At 39.2% G+C, this 18,804-nt stretch overlaps 1 protein-coding gene across 5 annotated transcripts in view; it reads left to right on the top strand.

The window, feature by feature from the left end:
* Positions 1 to 2,986: 2,986 nt before the first annotated feature.
* The window catches only part of PITPNB (phosphatidylinositol transfer protein beta), a 76,988-nt gene continuing 61,170 nt past the window's right edge, over positions 2,987 to 18,804 (top strand). For 2 of the 5 annotated variants that reach the window (XM_053587358.1, XM_053587362.1), the window contains exons 1-3: positions 4,783 to 4,934; positions 10,798 to 10,828; positions 13,928 to 14,073. The gene's annotated coding sequence lies outside the window, so the exon portion shown is untranslated. Of the gene's footprint in view, positions 4,122 to 4,782; positions 4,943 to 10,797; positions 10,829 to 13,927; positions 14,074 to 18,804 lie in introns of those variants that run through there. The other 3 variants (XM_053587361.1, XM_053587359.1, XM_053587360.1) reach the window with 3 other exon arrangements.

The raw sequence follows: 18,804 nt of genomic DNA, 5'->3' as shown, positions 1-18,804 counted from the left end.
CTAATCATCTAGATTTTGACAATTTTCTTATCATGAGAAAAAGAGAACAAGCATCATAAAGATTATCTGCATGCCCCAACTTTTTAACTTTTAGTTAGAAAATAAGTGTAGTGGAATGAAGCTTTTAAACTTTTGATTTGAAACCTGGCTTTGCAAACCGGCTAGCTAGGTAATTTTTGCACAAGTCACTTAACTTGGCTATAAATTCCCACTTGTCCCTTTCTAAAGCACACTAAAATATTATCTCATAATGTTTTTCCAAATGTGAAAGGAGTTAACGGCATCTCCATTACCCAGCACAATTCTTCAGATAAGATAAGGTGCCCAATCAAAGCAAGAACTTCTCAGCTTCTAAGCTGCTAGAAAGTAAGAGCATATATTTTCTTACATCCTGGCCCTCACAAAAACTAGCATTAACAACTCACTCATACCATGAACTCACTGACTCTCAGGGACTACTGAAGGAGGCAGTTACTAGCTTTTAAGCAGATATTTCATTACTGTTATTTTATGAGGTTGCCCAAATGCTGCTGGTGTATTCTAGTATCAGATATACCAGGCTTTTACATGTACAGAAACATTTTTAATGTTTTTATTCTTTCAACACCTACTCTTTGTGATCTAATTGGTTCCAGCTTATTTTTTTCTCTAAGAAGTTCTAGCTACACCTGCCCCCTAGCTGCTCCCCAATAATTTTCAACCAGTGTGCTGCAAAAATTTTAAAGATCAGTAATTATTTTCAAAAGAAGTTTAAAGCACAGTAAGTGTAGCTATCAAAAAACTTCTTTCAATTGACTATACGAGTATATCAGTTATAATAAACATTTTATTGTTATAACACCAGCTTATTTCTAAAATGGGTAGGGCCTTGAGACACATCCATAGATAGTACGTTTGACAAGGATTTGACAACACAGATCTATGTTGAAATCATCCTGAAATCATCCGAAGTGAATGAAGCCATGTGACCCAGTAATCCTTTGTTGTGCCTTAAGTAGTAAGTCGTGTAGCTCATGTTGACCGTGTGGTACAGTTTTGTGTAGACTTGAAATAGTGAAGTGGTTGAACACAATCACCTTGCAATTCCTAGATTTGAAAATTTCTTTAGTGTATTTATTTAATACCTGTATTTCTGTGCCGAGGGTGGCGGGTTCGAGCCCAGCCCCAGCCAAACTGCAACCAAAAAAAAAAAATAGCCGGGCGTTGTGGCGGGCGCCTGTAGTCCCAGCTACTCGGGAGGCTGGGGCAAGAGAGTCGCTTAAGCCCAGGAGTTGGAGGTTGCTGTGAGCTGTGTGAGGCCACGGCCCTCTACCGAGGGCCATAAAGTGAGACTCTGTCTCTACAAAAAAAAAAAAAAAAAAGAATGAGTTGTCTACTTATTTTATTATTTTTGATTTGGCATTTTTTATTTTTATTAGTGTTTAATTAAAATGGACATGTTTTTAGAAAAGCAAAAGTTAGAAGATGATGCTAGTGCGGCGAATACCACTTCACCCAGTACATTGGCACTACAACTACTTGTCAATATAATGAAGATTATTTATCATTCGGTTTCATATGTAGTAAAGGAAAGCCACCATGTCCCACATGTGTAATCTGTGGCGGAACATTAACAAATGAAGCTATGGTTCCTAGCAAATTAAAGAGCCATTTATAATCCAGACATTCCCACTTGTCTGAAAAGCCAGTGGAATATTTCAAACGACTTGCATTCAGTAATAGAAGCAAAAATATGGACCAAATATGCAATGATATCAGATAAAGCACAAGAAGTGAGTCACACAGTTGCAAAAATTGTACTTAGGGAAATGAAATCTTACACAATTGTAGAATCTATCATTTTACTGACTTCCATGCAATTGTAAAAATAATATTTGGAGAATACAAAAAGGAAATTTAAAAAATTCTGCTTTCAGACAATACAATTTCTTGGTGTGTTAAGGAACTATCCGAAAATACACAATTTCAAGTAATATGTCACCTCAAAGAAGTCAACATGTTTCCAATTCAGTTGGATGAATCTATGGATCTGTCTATAAAGAAGAAATCCTAGAATAGTTTTTATTTTGTCAATCACTCTAAACCAACAAAGGGCCAAGATATTTTCGATTTGACTGATAATTAGTTTAATTCTAATAACTTGTCTTGGGGTTCCTGCATAAGTGTTTGTACAGATGGTGCCTTGTCTATGTCTGGAGGAGTAAAAGATTTGTTACATTTGTGCAAAAAAAAAGAAAAAAATCCAAAAATTATTTTTACACAGGTTTCTACAAATAAGTGTGAGTGTCAAAATCATTAGTGCCTGAATTACAAATATTCTTTAGGTGACACTTTTCAAATTATTAATTATATAAAAAGAAGGCCTTTGCTGTCAATAATTTTTTCTTTTTCGAGGCAGAGTCTCACTTTGTCATCCTCCCTGGAGTGCTGTGGCTCACAGCTCACGGCAACCTTAAACACTTGGGCTCAAGTGATCCTCTTGCCTCAGCCTCCCAAGTAGCTGGGACTACAGTCACCTGCCACAACGCCTGGCTATTTCTAGAGATGAGATCTCACTCTTGCTCAGGCTGGTCTGAACTACTGGGCTCAAGCAATCCACCTGCCTTGGCCTCCCAGAGTGCTAGGATTAAAGGTATGAGCCACCAGCCTCCCCCGCTTACAGTCAAGATTATTTGCAGAATTATGTTCCTCAATGGATGCTTCTCATATGCAGCTTTTATTGCCTAAGGAAGTGAGATGTCATCTTGAGGAAGAGTTCTATCAAGATTTTGCGAAATAAAGTATCAACTTTAAAAAAATGCAACATTTTACATAGGTGATTTACTTTGTGACCAGGTTTGGTGTAATAAAGTTGCATTTTTCAGATTTCAGTGTTTGAATACTCTTAGTAATAAGAATATATAGAGAGCATGAAAATATTCTCACATTTACAGATAAAAATTAATGCTTTCAGAGAAAAATTACTATTCTGGAAGGAAAGGATTAAAAGAGAAACGGCACTCTTACTGAAAATATTTTACAAATTTTAGATTATACACAAATTTTGAAAAATATTTTCCTGCACCTACACTTAACATTGCTGGGTTGTGTGTTAACATTGCTGGAAATCCCTTTAAGTGCATGTACATCAGCAATTTAAAATATTATAGAAGAGTTAAAAATGACAGAGAATTGCAATTAAAATATTCAACAACAGATATAACAACCTTTTGATCATCTCTCAAGGGTAAATTTCCAAATATTACCAATAAAGAAATAGAAATACTTCTTCCATTCTTGACATTACTTGTGTGAAGCAAGCTTTTCTGCAATGAATAATATTAAAAACAAAAATCAATCACAGCCAGAATCCTTGGAAGATTTAAGAGTATGTTTGTCCAAAATTCGACCTTGCAAAGAAGACAGGCTAAAAAACTATCAAGCTCATTAAATGTTAAATTATAATAAACGGAAAAATAAATATAAATACGTTTTTAAAGTATTTTAATTATCTTATTACAAATTATAATAAATTGGCTTTTTTTGGCCGTGATGGTGCATTTTGTGCCAATAAATCAAAAAAGATACTTTTTACTTTTTAAATTTTGATCTATGTAACAAGTGTGCCGTGAGATTAAAAAAGGTTGAAAAACACGCGGTCTAAATTTATTGCAGCCTCTAAGCCCATTTTTCCTCTAACTAGAATGTCTCTCCCACCTTCACAGGCTGGGCCAGCTCTCAAACCTGGCCTCCAAAGAGCCCTTCCCTTGTTCCCTCTGCCTCCCCCATTATTTTATCAAATTAAGCTCCAAATTCCCTCTCTCCTTCCCTCCCTTTCTTTCTTTCCTTTTTTTTGAGACAGAGTCTCACTCTGTCGCCCTGGGTGGAGCCAGATTCTCTCCGTTCCAATTGAGTTATCTCCTCCTCTATCTAGACTGTGAGCTTCTTGAGGACAGGACCCGGGCTTATTCTGCTTCTAGGGGTATCGCTGCAGCCTAGACCTATGCTCGGCACAGACTAAGGCAGTGACCTCCAGGCTGGTAACTCATCCAAAAGTCCACGTTTGAGCTTTGAAGCCGATGGAGCATTCACGGTGATGGCGTTAGTCCTCCCAGAACAGACCCCTTTTCCTGGTGTCAAGGGTAAGTAAGCGCCTCTTTACCCCCAAAGGGGCTTCGTCAGGAGCGTTGGACGCTCCGTCGAGTCCCGTACGTGAATCTGGATTCTCGGGCAGGCGTGGATTTGGGCTTTGGGAAACAGGAGCAGCCACAGCTGCTGGCCCTAGCAAGGTGAGGTCAGGAAACTGCACTGATAAGGCTTCTGGAACATCCACGAGAGCAGTGAAACACATAGGTACATTCTCCTGCGGAATCTGAGCTGGCAGGGCCGGGAGGGCCACAGAACCCAGCGTTGTCCAAGGCCCCCAGCACCCGTCAGAAGTCTTTAACATGAACTTCGGGAGTGAGGTTTCGGACAAAAACGTGGGCCCCTCCTCATAATAGTGAGAGAGAGTAGACAAGTCGTCACCGATACACAGTTTCAGGGAACCAACCAGAAAACTCACCGGAAAGCGTAAGCTCTACAGACGCCCCAAGGGACTCGGGCTGGCGGGCGGAGCCCTAGAACGCAGCCCAGCTCGCCGAGCTTGCACAGCCGCAGTAGAAGCCGCACGCGCTTCCGAGGGGCGCGCAGAGGAAGTGGAAGCTTCGCGCGGCTAGGGTGGGGCGCGGCACTGGACGGAGCTAATCCCCCTTCACGCGCTGACGCGACCGGTCGCGGCGGAAGGGTGCCAGCGCGCAGGCGTGGCGGTGGCTCGGCGCGCAGGGGGGCGGGGCCGCGCAGGCGCCCTGAGAGGCGGTAGCGGCGCGGCGGCGGCGGCGGCGGCGGCGGCGGTGGTGGTGGTAGCGGTGGCAGCTGTGAGGGGTTTCCGGGAAGATGGTGCTGATTAAAGAATTGTGAGTAGGTCCGTGGGCGCGAGCGAGGCTCCGAGATGGTGGTGGTGGGAGATCGGTTGCTTGAGTAGCTACAGACTACTATTAAAACGGAGCGGGCTCCAGCCAGCCGCTCCCAGCGGGCGCCCCTCCCCCCGACACGCACCCCCGGCCCACCCATCCGTGCTGCTGGACCCTGCGGGCTGTGCGGTGGTAACAAGGCCGCCCTCTCTTCTCCAGGGACAGGCGGCTGGATTCAGGCCCGAGCGCATGGCTGGGGGAGGCGCAGCCGACAGTTTCCGCTGTGACCCACCTTCTTACCAACCCTTCACCTCTTGTATGGGTCTAGGCCCACCCCCAGGCCTGTTGGTGGGACGGAGCCCTAGTCCGAGGGTGGGAAAGACACGCTGGGTCTGATTGTGATTTCTTGTCTGGGGTGGAGCCTGCTTGTAATCAGCGGGAGATGGACTTGTCAAGTGAAGGTAGCTTTGGTGGCAGGACTCGAGGTGGGACTTTGGCGCCCTGAAGTTCGAGAAGTCGGGAGGAAACCTGCTCTTCTCTGGGCTTCTCAGACGACTTGACGGAAGAGCCATCTCTGCTTTGGGTAACAGTTTGGGCTCCACCCACTTCTTGGGATGGTAGTGCAGAGTGAACACGTGTTCTGTCAAATGAAGGGGTTTCCAGGGCCATCAGAGCAGCGGAGTGATTTTGTTGAAAAGTTACAGCTTTTTCCACTGGCAGAGATTGTCTGGAAGTGAATGTTCGGCTGTCACAGTTGGTTCGTGTCATTATCATGCCTTCGGCAACTGGGAGATTTCAAATATGCCCCGTTTTCACATTTCTCTTTTCATTGTAAATTCTTGAAAACGAATTTTGCTTAGCTATCTCCAGACACCTTAGTTTTAGTGTTTTCGAACCTTCTTTAAAAAAATCAGTGATGCTTGCTTCTCTGCTTAATACTCTCCAAAAGACCCCCTGCATCACGAAGAATAAAAATCAAAGCCTCTACAACCAGTCTGCAAAGTCTTATGCTGTTTTCCTTTCTACTCTGATCTCATTTACTATTTTTTCCTCTCCCATTCCAGCCTAACCAGCTTCCTTGCTGTTCCTCCACTACTCCAGAATAAGCTGAGTTCAGGACCTTTCTGCTTGCTTTTGTCCTCTTTGCTTGAAGTGCTCTTCCCTCAGATCACTGACCTACCTACCTCCTTTCAGGTCTTTGCTGGAATGTCGGTTTTCTCAGGGAATCCTCTGAAGACTTAATTACCACTCTCACCAAATGGTATTTTCCTTCCCTACTTTATTGGTCTTGATAGCACTTACCACCATCTAACATACAACACAATTTATTATTTTCTCCCTCCACCTACTGAATGTATTCTCTTTTTACATGTAAGCTCCATTAATTTGTCTGCTTTGCTCACCTCCATATCCCCAGGTTTTAGAATAGTCAGTAGCGCATAGTAGGTGCTTAGTAAATATTTGTTAATAAATTGATGAAAAATTATAAATTTGATCAATGACAGGGATTTTGAGAAAAAAATTTTTTGCCTTTTGTGATAGAGTAAACTTTTGCAGTTCAAGCTAGTTATATAGTCTCCAAGTTACAGACTCCCAGCTGATGTAATCCAAATTTAAGAATGGAGGCTATTGCAGGTAGCGGTAAATGGTCCCGTTCCAACTTACATACAAATTGAACTTAAGAACAAACCTACAGAACCTATCATTTGTCACCCAGGGACTGCCTGTAATACTGAACATTGGGTTTATGTAAAAGTTTTCTTACATATTTATTCATGCAAGTGTCACCTCATTTATTACTGTGACTCTATCTGATGTAGGTAGGTAGCAAGAGAGAAGGAAATTGACTTGGCTCCTGTTTCATTGCCAGTGATTTTCAAAAGTGATTTTAGATGAGAGATTTAGTTATCATCATTATTATTTGACACAGAGTCTCACTGTGTCGCCCTCAGTAGAGTACTGTGGTGTCATAGCTCACAGCAACCTCAAACTCTTGGGCTTAAACAATTCTCTTGCCTCGGCTTCCCAAGTAGCTGGGAATACAGGTGCCTGCCACAATGCCTCGCTATTTTTTTTTTTTTTTTTTTTTTGGTTGTAGTTGTCATTCTTGTTTGGCAGGCCTGGGCTGGGTTCGTACCTACCCACTGAGCTACAGGCACCAAGCTTAGTTATTATTCTTTTATTAGTTATTTTTTCCCTCCAAAAATGTGAATTAAATGTTCAGTAGCTTTCTTTGACAGCTGTGTCAGTAGTAGTAAAGTAACTCATGGAAATCACTGGGAATTTGCACACTATATATACTTTTTGCAGACCTTTACTTTTATTATAAAAATTTACCAAGGTACCAAATATTGAAATGTACCCAAAGTCTAATTTTTTTCCCTAAGGAGTTATAACTTAAATATTTTTCTTTCTTTCTTTTTTTTTTTTTTTTTTTGTGAGCCATGGTATTATAGCTCATAGCAACTTCAAACTCTTGGGCTTAAGCAATTCTCTTGCCTCAGCCTTCCAAGTAACTGGGACTATAGGTGCCCACCACAATGCCTGGCTAGTTTTTCTATTAGTAGAAACAGAGTCTAGCTTTGCTCAGGCTGGTTTTGAACTCTTGAGCTCAGGTAATCCACCCACCTCAGCCTCCAAGAGTGCTAGGATTATAGGTGTGAGCCAATAAGTTAAATTTCTTGATGTTCACCCCCTCATGTATGTCTTCCCAGGTCTTATTTTTCTCCCTAGACTTTTTAAAGGTAGAGGCTGTTTCTTAGAGTATTCCCAGTGTCTAGCACAGCATCTAGTCTAGCTAGCACACTGTAAGTTCTTCATGTTTTTGAATGAAATAATGATCTTTTTCTTAGAATTCAACTTTCTGAAATTGTTTTTGGTCAGTGGTAATAAATAGGTCCTTCCTATGTGAACATATTGGTAAACTGAAATATTTTGGCAGATGTTTATTGTCCTACAAAATTCATCCCTTTTTGATAAGAATTAAAAGGTTAGAAGACTTTGGGATGGGTGGGTTCCCTTCAGGTTACTATTTAAACAATAGACAAATGCCATTAAAGTCTTGGTTTTAAAGAACTATTTGCTGGTTCTATTTGGAAACTAATTTTCAGAGTTGTTTGAAATTTTTCAGATTGCCCTAGAAGGTGAATACTGCTTTTAGAATGATAATGAAAAATCAAAACCTCTATGTTCCTTTTTCCTTTTCCTTTTTTAAAAACACATTTCGAAGTTATTTGACTCCTCATCTGAGTATCTTAGTTTCTCTGAAAGTGTTGTTAAATAAAAATGGGGCTTTTCCTGCTCAGTGAGTATGTTTTGAAATTACTCAGCCAAGATTCTTTTGTTCTGTGAAACTTCAAGGAAGACTTTAACTTTTCCCCTTTTATCCCATCCTTGCGTTCTCTCTAGGGTCCGTCATCTTGCTTCAGGCCTTTGTGATAACCCTTGCCCAGCCTCCCAAAAGATGGCTTTTCCCCATTCTCCTGCTTCTCGACATTTTTAACCACCTGCAGAAGACTTCTTCAAAATAGCTTTAGTTGTAATTTATCTCTTGGAACAACTTTCCAGGATTCCTTATTGCCTGATGAATATAATAATTTCTTACCATATTATTCGAGGTTCTGAAAATATATTCCCAACCTATGTCTTTCTAGCCTCCTCTCCCCCAGATTGTGCTACTGAGAAAGTGAGCAGGTTAGTGTGCTCCTTGAGAAGGCGACACCTGAGATGACTAGAGATGTTTAGGTATGAAGGAACTTACAAGAAGTTTTTTTTTTTGTTTCTTTCTTTCTCTTTCTTTCTTACTTTTCTTTTCTCTTTCTTCCTTTTTTCCCTTTCTTTCCTTTCCTTCCCTCCCTCCCTCCTTCCTTCCTTCCTTCCATTTCTTTCTTTCTTTTCCTTCTCTTTCTTTTTTTTTTTTTGTCTTGCTCTGTCCCAGGAGCTAGAGTGCCATGGCCTCAGCTTAGCTCACAGAAACCTCCAAACTCCTGGGATCAAGCAATCCTCCTGCTTCCAGTGTCCTGAGTAGCTGGGACTGCAGACGTGTGCCACCACGCCTGGCTAGTTTTTCTATTTTTAGTAGAGATGATCTTGTGCTTGCTCAGGCTGCTCTCAAACTCTGAACTCAAGCAATCCTCCCTAAGCCTCCACCTCCGCCTCCCAGAGTGCAGGATTACAGGTGTGAGCCACCACTTCTAGCCACAAGAAGTTAATTCTTGATGGAGAATAGGGATTACTAATCATTGTGATTTTGAGAACGTTTATTGTTTTTGAGTCATCATTATCGGAGAGTGATGAGTTACTCCTCATAGTCAAAGAAGAGAGAATATAGGGGACATGTTTTGGATGCATTGGAGACGAAGGTGCTATGAATGTTCAGCATAAATGATTGAAGAGAATGGAGAGGGAGGAGTAGGTAGGAAGTGTAGCTGAATGAAAACTAGTTATCACATTCTGGGTTATACTGGTCTTTTATATTTATGTATAAGAAAGATTATTAACCAAGAATGTGTAGATCAAAAAGATTGTCAGTAATACAAACATTAAACTAAATGACTCTTACTGTAAAAAAAAATAAAAAAATTGCAGCTGAAGAAAAATTGTAGTGAGTAAAACTATTAGGAATTTTCTATAAAATGACAACTGAGTAAGATTAAGAGAGAAAAGTCTGAGGAAGACTCTGTCTCTTCTACGCCCCTCTCAAAAAGAAGTCGTGATGTTGGAACTAGCTATTATGAGATTGGGGGGGTCTTGGTTTTCAGAATTTACAACAGAATTAAGTTAAGGAATCTTCCTGTAAAAACCTGGAGATAAAGTGCCGTATTTTGATATAAAACAATGCACCATAATAATTGTTTTTGAAATTTATCTTTAGACTATATTATAGGTAAAATGGAGCTGTAGTGGTGTCCTTTTGTTCTATCCAGTAACAAACTCCCTGGACAGGATCAGACATGTCAACCTTATATTGAACCTACCCTGGAAGGGTTATATTTATAAAGCTTAAGGTTGTTTCTGTGATAAAGTTTTCTCTTATTAATTTTAAATAAGGCCCCTTATTTTTATCTTATTAAATTTCAGGAATAATTGAGTTGTGGCAAACAGTTTCTGGCAGCATTCATTCATGGTACTCCACACATGTATTCTGTGAGAAGTATCATAAAAACCAAAATGGACCATATATAGATGTAGTAGAATGAAACTACACCAAAAATTTTATGAAGGCAACCTGATCAGACTATCTACAAATAGTTCATTCTGTACCCTGTAATTTTTTTTTTTTTTTTTTTTTTTGTAGAGACAGAGTCTCAGTTTATGGCCCTCGGTAGAGTGCCATGGCATCACACAGTTCACAGCAACCTCCAACTCCCAGGCTTAAGTGATTCTCTTGCCTCAGCCTCCCGAGTAGCTGGGACTACAGGCGCCCGCCACAACGCCCGGCTATTTTTTGGTTGCAGTTTGGCCGGGGCCGGGTTTGAACCCGCCACCCTCGGTATATGGGGCTGGCACCTTACCGACTGAGCCACAGGCGCCGCCCCCTGTAATTTTTAATGATGAGTTTTCTCTTGTTTCTGCACTCTTCACAAGAATCTCTGTGACTTATCTCTGGGGTCCTGACTGCTTAATGGGGTCTGACACAAGGCGGACATTTAATGCAAATGATCATTGAGATCCAGGAAGGATTGTTTAGTTTCCCAACTTAACCCTTTTTTAGGGCTGTAGACTTTCCATAAATGACATCCTTGTATTTTTGTATTTACAAGTCTCATGTGGTATAATTGAATTTAAGGTAAAACTCTATAGATCTGTGTTTCAAAGCTGGGTATTTCATATGTAATGTGTGTTCTTTTTTCTTTTGTCTTTTTAGCCGTGTGGTTTTGCCATGTTCCGTTCAGGAGGTAAGTCTTTCTTGCTTCTGCATCATTTTATTGGTATAGGTAGTTTACGTTGATTTGTTAACCTCAACCACCTAAACCAATAACTTTCCCTTTTTTTTTTATTTGCGATAGTCTTACTATGTCACCCTTGGTAGAGTGCTGTGGTGTCACAGCTCACAGCAACCTCCAACTCTTGGTCTTAAGTGATTCTCTTGCCTCAGCTTCCCAAATAGCTGGGACTGTAGGCACCTACCACAACCCCCAGCCAATTATTTATTTATTTATTTATTTATTTTTGCAGCTGTCATTGTTTAAGCTGGTCTGGGCTGGATTTGAACCTGCCAGCCATGTTGTATGTGGCCAGCGCCGTAACCACTGTGCTACAGGCGCCGACCCTAACCAATAACTTTCATAGTCTCCATTTACCTCTTCATTCCAGCTTATTTGACAAAATGAATTGCAAATGAATTTCTTATTACACTGCTTTGTTTTGGAAAAGTCTAAAGAATATGTAGTTTAACCTCCAGTCTAGTGCAGGAATTCTTTCTACAAGATTCCAGAAAAATAAGGCTCCATCCTAAACTTTTTAAGGTTGCTACTTAGAAAAGCACCCTATTTTAAACCCTATGTTGAACATTTTAAACATTTGTTTTTAACTCAAAATCTGCTTTAGTATAATGTTTGACTATTGTTTACAGATCATCCCACTTGAGCACTGGGAAATAAGTCTGTTGTATCTTGTAAGCCTTGAGGTTTTCTCTCCCATACCACCTCTCAATCCCTTTTGTTCTATCTTAAAAGGTCCCAAGGTTAATTATATCCAGCACGTTCATTTGGCCTAATATAATACGACCTCTAGACTTTTTCACCAGCTGGTCTCATCCCTGGAAATGCTGTATTTGTTGATCTGAACTGAAAACAGTATTCCAGAAATGGTCTGACCAACACATAACTGAGCGCTTTTCTTCCTCAGTCTGCACATAATATAGAAATACATAACCTATTCAACACTTACATGACCTGCATTTGTGGTATAGCTAAGAATGAGGAGTTTTGCAGAAAACACTTCTGAGAGATCAAGATGTGTAGCAAAACTCATTAAACCCTCTGGACCCTTCTCTTAACTTATACACCGTTCCCACTTGCTCAGTTATCTTGTTTTTCTAGAGCTAATGCTAGATTAGAAGCACTGAATTGGAAGTGAGACAAAGCAAATTGATAGTCTGAAAAGTGACAACTGACAGAAGACAGAAAAAAATGCAGGAACTAAAAAAGAGTAGCTGGCACTGTTTAGTGTAGACTTGAACATAGCCATAAATATCTCAGTGGTGCCTGAGGTTTCACTGTATCAAAACACCCACCAGACGTGCCAGGAACCCTTACTCTCTATTTGCACAATTGGTTGGTTGAACATCAATGTGGATATTGACATTTGTTTTTGTTAAATTTTTCTTTTGGTTTCAGCTGATTGAATCAGCTTGTTGAAATCTTTGAGTTTTGATATTGTCACCTAGAATACTCTTCTTAGCATTTCGTTATACTCAAGATTGAATAAACCTGTTGTCTCTATCGTTATTCCTAAAAAATGAGAATAAAGGAAGGCCTAGTAGCATGCCACAAAATATCAATCCATTAATATTTTTTGGATACTGTGTTTTTTTGTATGAATTTTTGTTACTGTGTTACTGTGTGTTCCTGACCAATATGAAATTTGTCTCTTTTTGACTTAGAGACATTTTAATCTTGTTTCAGAATATGACAGAGTTGAAAAGTATGTTTTGGAGATATTTAAGGACTTTGGTATTGCTAGACTAATCCTACTCTAGTGTTAGTATCATTGAAAGCCAAAAGGAGAAATGCAGCCTCTCAGCACTTTCTACAGAAATTTATTTTTGGAGCATTTAAGAAATATTTTTTGTTTCATCTTCCTAAACCTTCCAAATTGAGTAAGTTGGTCTGTGGGTCTGTAGGTGTGGGTGTTTAAATATAGTTAACCTGTAGGGTAGCACATATCCCCGTGAGCTCTTTTAGATTAATACTGTTTACTGAGCTTACACTTAACCCTATTTTTTGTCCCTCAAATAAAATGCTAGTTCTGAATTACAAGGTAGATTTTTATGCCTTTCTTTGAAAATAAGCTTATAAAGAAGAAAAATCTTCTTCAGGCTGTCTTCATTGGAAGGAAGAAATTTAGCTAAATTTGTAGTTTGAAGATAGTGCCATGATTGGGTCACTGGAACAAATTAGAACACAAAAAAGAAATTGGCTTTTTACAATGTTTGTTAGAACTGGTGGCTCCAGATTGATATAGGACAGTACGGCTAACTCACAGGTATTGATGCAGACCACTGAGAATTGTGGTTTACTTAAATGAAATAGAAACTGCTGCCAGCAATTTCCTGCCTATAATAAAAATGCAAACAACAGAGAAGAATATAAAATACTTGTATATTTATAATACTTTAAGAGCAGTTTCTGTTTACTGGGAGACTTCATAACTAACAGTTCTGATCCTGGACACCCAATAACTGGTTCTGGTTGGCTGAGGAAGGGCAAAATTGAGTTGTAATACATAAGTTGTGGGGGGAAAAAAATCCCTGGAAGTCTACTAAAATTTGGACTTTTCATGAGTGAAGAATCTTTGAATCTTTAGGCTTTTTTTGTGATTATACTACATGTATTTCCTCTGTATTGTTGAGAATAATATTCTGGTTGCTTAGCTTTAGTTGGCAAAGTGACAGTTATTCCTGCCATACTTTTCTTTGAATTTTGTGATATTGAATGAGATCTAATAAATGTGAAAGTGCTTTAGAAAGCACATGTATATTGTTCAAAAGTTGAACCAAGTGGTAACACATTTTCTTGACAAACTGATAAAAGCACTAGAGTATTTGTAACTGGCAATTTTTTTTTGAATAATGGAAATCCTGTAAAATGTAAACTGTATGATTATTTGATGTTTGACGTCCTAAACACACTGATTTCTAATTTGAGTTGTTTTTCTATATAGCACAAATGTCCAAATAGTGTGGATATGCTTTTCTATGTTAAGATTTTAGCTTAGGAAATTTCTGCAGTTCCTACTGACTTACTGAAATTCTGTGCTCTTTGCAATTTCAGTATCAGGTTGGGCAGCTTTACACTGTTGCAGAAGCTAGTAAGAATGAGACTGGTGGTGGAGAAGGAATTGAAGTGTTAAAGAATGAACCTTATGAGAAGGATGGAGAAAAGGGACAGTATACACACAAAATTTATCACCTAAAGAGGTAAGTGGGGTATTCACATTTGATGCTTAGTTGCTATGTTAGATATTAATAAATACGCTGTAACTGCCCAGCTTACTTTTGAAGCATGTAACTATCTATAGTAGACATGTTGAGGTACATTTTTTATTTCAATGTGATATGTTGTATTCTAATTTTTAAGAGAACCTCTTCCTTTTGGCTGTTTTTAATTATATGGGTAATACGTTAAAACAAAAATTCAAACAACAGCGAGGACTGTAAAAACCTAGCCCCCACTCCTTGCCATCAAGTATCTGTAATCACAGAGAGAAACACTAGAAATGGTTTAGGGTTTATCCTTCCATGTCATTTTCTGTATATATTCAAAGAAATATTTGAAAACAAATAAATCACCCGAATAATTTCTAGTTTTTTTAAAATGGGTTCATACTGTGTGATTCTGCAGTTTCCTATACTTTTCCCACAATAATATAGCATAAACATCCTCCATGTTATTTTTTAATATCCATGTGATTCTTTTTAAAGCTGCATAAAATTTTTCAGTATTGACACCATATAGTTTACTTAACCATTTCCTAAGTCATAAGTCCATTTAGGTATTGTAGGTATTTTCTAGTTTTTGTCTGATAGAAATAAAGTTTCTGTGAACATGGTTATATATATGTGTTTATGCCTTATGTTACTGTTTCTCTAGGAAAAATTTATGAAAGTAAGATTACTGGGAAGATAAGGACATTTTAAATACTGATACTACTGCCTAATTGCCCTCTAAGAGTTTTATAGTGTTCAACCATATTTTTCTGTCATCTAAATTTTTGCTAATTTCATAGACCAGAAAACAATCGTCTCTTGTTTAAATTTGTATTCCTCTTCTCCTTTTGGAGATAGGGTCTTGCTGTGTTGCCCAGAATGGAAGGCAGTGGTGTAATCACAACTCTTTGCAACCTTCAATTCCTGGGCTTAAGTAATCTTTCTACCTTAGCCTTCCAAGTAACTAGGACTATAAGCAGGTGCCACCATGCCCAGCTAATTTTATTTTGTTTTTTATTTTTTGTAAAGATGGAGTCTTGCTATGTTGTCCAGGCTGGTCTCAAACTCTTAGCCTCAAGTTATCCTCCCACCTCCTCGGCCTCCCATAGTGATAGGATTATAGGTGTGAACCACACCATACTTGGCCTGTATTTTTTTATTAATGAGGTTAAATGTCTTTTCATGTTAACTGACCATTTGGATTTCTTGTGTGACTTGACTTCAAATTTTTTGTCCATTTTTTCCTCTTTGGTTTATTGAGGTTCATACATATTTATTTTTTTATTTTATTTTATTTTTTGAGACAGAGTCTGACTATGTTGCCCTCAGTAGAGTGCTGTAGTGTCACAGCTCACAGCAACCTCAAACTCTTGGGCTCAAGTGATTCTCTTGTCTCAGCCACCCAAGTACTGGGACTATAGGCACCTGCCACAACCCCCGGCTATTTTTGGTTGCTGTTGTCATTGTTGTTTAGCTGGCCCGGGCTGGGTTTGAACCTGTCATCCTCAGTGTATGTGGTTGAGCATGGTGCCGTAACCACTGTGCTACAGGCCCTGAGCCAGGCATACATATTTAAAAATAGAAAATGCATACCAGTATTTATCTAAGGGCAAAAGACCAGTAATGGTTTTTAAGAATCTATTTTGTTAATAGTCTTCCCAGTTTACTAAAGGTAAAAGGGAATCTGTGCTCTTCTGCCTCTGTTTTCTTCATATTGAAGTGTATCATGCTCACATTTTGTAGAGGTTCTTAAAATTGCAGATGAAAATTAGCTGGGGATGGTGGTGTGTGTGTTTGTAGTTCCAGTTACTCGGGAGACTGAGGCAGGAGGATTACTAGAGCACAGGCGTTAAAAGCTGCAGTGAGCTATGATCATGCCACTGCACTCTAGTCTGGGTGTCAGAGTGAGAACTTGTCTCTAAAAACAATAAAGTTGCAAATGAGCCATAGTGCGCAGTATTTTTGTGCATCTTCATTTCAAAGAGATTCTTAAAATTGCTTGGTTTATAGTGACACATAACCTACTAGTTATTAATTATAGAATCTTAAGTTTTGTCATTATTTTTTCCTACTGATACAGCATTTCTTTGCTTCTGTTATAAGTTTGACTTTAGAAGTAATTCCAGGAGTGAAGCCAATAACTCTAATCACTTATCCGTAGAGACTGTCTTATTCATATTTTCAATTAATTTGAAACCCTAAGTTTCAAGCACCCTCAGTTTAAGTGAAAAAGTTTCCATTGAGAGAGAATTTTGGCTTTCTAGATAGTATAGTCTATATAATATTGAAAGTATTGAATTTATTTACAGATACTTGGCTTTCTTTTTCTATTATTTTTGCATTTCCCCATTGAATTCTACCACATTCAAGTTATTCTTGTTGTAAATATATAATTCTTTTTGGATGTTATAAAATAAACCCATGTATAACATTTTATGTAGGACTTTGGTGTCCTTTTTAGATCACTGTTCCATACATGAATTAATTTGAAACAGATTCAAAATGTCTTCTAGTTGAAAGCTAAGAGTTGGAACATGGAGGAAAAAAAACTTTTTTTTGCAGTTTTTGGCCAGGGCTGGGTTTGAACCCACTACCTCCAGTATATGGGGCCGATGCCCTACTCCTTTGAACCACAGGCGCCGCCTCCCCCAAAAAATTTTTTTAAGAGCCAAGGTTGCCCAGGTTGGAGTACAGTGGTGCAGCCATAGCTTATTGTAACTTCAAATGCTCTTCCTGTCATCAGCCTCCTCATAGCTGGGACTATAGGTGCCACCATACATGGGGATGGGGGGTAGAGGAAGGGTTTTGCTGTGTTGCCCAAGATGGTCTCAAACTCTTTTTCTCAAGTGATCCTCCCACTTTGGCCTCCCAAAGTGCTGGGATTATAGACATGAGGCACATGCCTGGCCTGAGGAAATGTTTTATCTATTATTACATGGAAAAGACCATTTGCTAGATAATACATACATTCATGTGTGTTTTTTAGAAAATCAGAAGACGGTCTAGAAAAAGTTTCATTAAAATGTCAAAACTATCACCTAGTGGTAGGATGTGGGTGATTAAAAATTTTTTTTTCTTTTCTGTATTTCCATTTTAATAAGAAAGAAAAGGAATGTTAAATGTTATTTTTGAAACAGTTGATTTAGGTAGCACTTTACCCATAAATAGTGAATCTCTTAAGTTGAAAAGGACTATGTAAATATGTTACCTTTGAAGTATTCCCCTTGGCCATCTAGTGACTGTAGTGATATTCAGCAATAAGGTATGTTAGTACTTTTTCTAGGATGAGTTCATGAATTTAATTGTCATACCTCATACAGCAACAACTCTAATGGCCATTCCAGAAAAAGAGTTCCAAAATTGCTTTGAATGGTGGACTAGTGCTGGTGTTGGTGCATAGCTTCCCAAGGGGAGTACCTCAAAGGTGACTGTAGTGATACTCACTATTGAGATATGTAGCATTTTATATAGGATGAGTTTGTGAACTTAATTGTCTGACCTCGTATTGTATACGAAACACTAAGGCACATGTTTAGCCAAGGTCACACAGCTAATAAGTGGCAGAATGGTGAAAGAGACTTGGATTCTCTGATTTTTAATTCCATACTCTTGCTTATAGTAGGCAGTCTCAGGTGCCTGACAATTCGGAACCCTATAAGCACAGGTCTCCCACGAGAAGGGAAAGAGAGGGTCTGATGGGCTGATGAGGGCAGTTTGATGCCCACAGGAAGCTGGCTTTGTCACACAAAGATGGCAGCTGTGGACAGAAGCACACTATGTCAGGGAAGGGAGAAAACAAATGGTGTTGGCAGTAACGAGTCTCAATGTGGCAAATAATAGCCACTCTGTCAGCAATGAGAAGCAACCAAAAACCTATCCATTGATAAAGACATAACAGGGACCAGTTGTAGGAATCTGGAGGAAGGAATGGTTATGGGGCAAGGGCAATGAGATGTTCACAGTTAGATTTGTCACTGTCATATTGAAGGCACATAAGCCACAGGATAACTATAAGGAAGAACAGAGAATCATGTAGCAGTGAGGCCTTCACTGTGCAAGGCTGGTGATGTAGCCCCGTCAGACTTCAGTTTCCTCAAGGGCATCAGTGTCTCAGCATGGTGGAGACACATCCATGGTCACTAGTTTTACAGCTCTCCTGCGAAAGTGAAGTTTGCATCCACAAATAGGTTTCCTTTTCCAACATTTACTCCATTAGTTAACCTATGCTGTGTGCATTGTCACTGTGTAACATCTGTAGAATTACCAACTTGGCCCAGGCTGCCAAGGCCTTATTTTATAGTTGAGATACTTGAAATTCTAAGGTCAGCTTTACCCAGTGTCACCAAAGTCTCTGGATTCCCTGGCTAGTATGGTTTTGCATTTCAGCAGCACACTTCTTGGTAAGATGTTTACACTTAAAAGATGATCTTGACCAGATAGTAACAAAATCCAAAAGTTAATAATTTGCAAAGGACATTTCAAATACAGTAAAGCCATGACCACCCAAGGAACTGTAATAAACTGGTCAACATATGGAGCTGGTCATCATAAGGTACTAGGCCCATTGTACTAATACATACATGTGGTGCATGTCTGGTCTGAAAATTAGCTCAATTTCAAGTGGTCAGTGTAGGGAAGTGGTCATCTATGGAAGTTCTACTATATCTGGTTTCCTTGAACCTGTAATACATTTTTTTTTATGAAGTCCGTACTTGGCTTGCT

Source organism: Nycticebus coucang, chromosome 4 (genome assembly GCF_027406575.1).
Source record: "Nycticebus coucang isolate mNycCou1 chromosome 4, mNycCou1.pri, whole genome shotgun sequence".
NCBI lineage: Eukaryota > Metazoa > Chordata > Mammalia > Primates > Lorisidae > Nycticebus > Nycticebus coucang.
The sequence above is the reverse complement of the archived record's forward strand: the minus strand, read 5'-3'. Positions and strand labels throughout refer to the sequence as shown.